Source organism: Brassica oleracea, chromosome C7 (genome assembly GCF_000695525.1).
Source record: "Brassica oleracea var. oleracea cultivar TO1000 chromosome C7, BOL, whole genome shotgun sequence".
NCBI classification, from domain to species: Eukaryota; Viridiplantae; Streptophyta; class Magnoliopsida; order Brassicales; family Brassicaceae; genus Brassica; species Brassica oleracea.
This window is the reverse complement of record NC_027754.1, coordinates 27,291,460-27,293,728: the sequence shown is the minus strand read 5'-3', so window position 1 is coordinate 27,293,728 and position 2,269 is coordinate 27,291,460.

Here is a 2,269-nt window from a genome sequence, read left to right as displayed (position 1 = left end):
TGTTAGTCGTCTAAAATATAATGCACGAGACGACTTCCAGGAAGTCCTCCAGACAACTTCCATTTTAGTCGTCTGGACTTCCTAGAAATCTTCTGGACTTCCTGGAAGTCTTCTGACGAAGTCTCCCTTTCATAATAGATCTGAGCGTTTTGGTAAGTTTTTATGTCTGATTTTTCTTCATTTGGTAACTTCTTGTTGTATAAAGTTCTTACTTTTTTCTCAAACTAAACCTCTCCAAACTCACTCTAATCTCTTTGACTTGAAAACACCAAACTTTATATGATTTTTCAGTTTTGTCTCATGTCTTTCTTACAAATCTATCTTTTTTGCAGGTTTTTAATCAGATGGTACTCATCCTCCACTTATTTAAAGGTAGTTCTATTAGTTTTATATATGTATTTTTGTGTGTTCTATAAATGTAGATTTATCTAATCTTCCACTCATTTTCTCTGTTTTAAGCCATTTGAACATTTTTGGATATTCAGGTTTTTCAGATCTGGATTTGATATGCAGGTTTTTCAGATCTGGAAGACTTCTGGGACGTCTTACCTGTTAGTCGTCTAAAATATAATGCACTAGACGACTTTCAGAAAGTCTTCCAGACGACTTCCAGAAAGTCTTCCAGACGACTTCCATTTCAGTCGTCTGGACTTCCTGGAAGTCCTCTGACGAAGTCTCCCTTTCATAATAGATCTGAGCATTTTGGTACGTTTTTATGTCTGATTTTTCTTCATTCGGTAACTTCCTGTTGTATAAGGTTCTTACTTTTATCCCAAACTAAAACTCTCAAAACTCTCGAAACTCACTCTAATATCTTTGACTTGAAAACACCAAACTTTATATGAATTTTCAGTTTTGTCTCATGTCTTTCTTACAAATCTATCTTTTTTGCAGGTTTTTAATCAGATGGTACTCATCCTCCACTTATTTAAAGGTAGTTCTATTAGTTTTATATATGTATTTTTGTGTGTTCTATAAATGTAGATTTATCTAATCTTCCACTCATTTTCTCTGTTTTAAGCCATTTGAACATTTTTGGATATTCAGGTTTTTCAGATCTGGATTTGATATGCAGGTTTTTCAGATCTGGAAGACTTCTGGGACGTCTTACCTGTTAGTCGTCTAAAATATAATGCACTAGACGACTTTCAGAAAGTCTTCCAGACGACTTCCAGAAAGTCTTCCAGACGACTTCCATTTCAGTCGTATGGACTTCCTGGAAGTCGTCTGGACTTCCTGGAAGTCTTCTGACGAAGTCTCCCTTTCATAAAAGATCTGAGCGTTTTGGTAAGTTTTTATGTCTGATTTTTCTTCATTTGGTAACTTCTTGTTGTATAAAGTTCTTACTTTTTTCCCAAACTAAAACTCTCCAAACCCACTCTAATCTCTTTGACTTGAAAACACCAAACTCTATATGAATTTCTCAGTTTTGTCTCATGTCTTTCCTACAAATCTGTCTTTTTTTGCAGGTTTTTAATCAGATGATACTCATCTTCCACTCATTTAAAGGTAGATCTATTAATTTTAGATATGTATTTATGAGTGTTCTATAAAGGTAGATTTATCTAATCTTCCACTCATTTTCTCTGTTTTTAAGCAATTTGAACGTTTTTGGATATGCAGGTTTTTCAGATCTGGATTTAATATGCAGATTTTTCAGATATGGAAGACTTCTGGGACGACTTACTTGTTAGTCGTCTGGAAGTCGTCTGGACTTCTTGGAAATCTTCTGACAAAGTCGTCTGGACTTCCAGGAAGTCATCTGGACTATTCTTGTGGTATAAAGTTCTTACTTTTTTCCCAAACTAAAACTCTCCAAGCCCACTCTAATCTCTTTGACTTGAAAACACCAAACTTTATATGAATTTTTCAGTTTTGTCTCATGTCTTTCTTACTAATATATTTTTTTTTTTGCAGGTTTTTAATCAGATAGTAATCATCTTCCACTCATTTAAAGGTAGATCTATTAATTTTATATATTTTTTTTTGTGTGTTCTATAAAGGTAGATTTATCTAATCTTCCACTCATTTTCTCTGTTTTTAAGCAATTTGAACGTTTTTGGATATGCAGGTTTTTCAGATCTGGATTTAATATGCAGGTTTTTCAGATCTGGAAGACTTCTGGGACGACTTACTTGTTAGTCGTCTGGAAGTCGTCTGGACTTCTTGGAAGTCTTCTGACAATTCAGTCGTCTGGACTTCCTGGAAGTCGTCTGACGAAATCTTTTTCCATATCAAGTGGAGTCCAAGCTTGTCTTTGTAGAGGAAT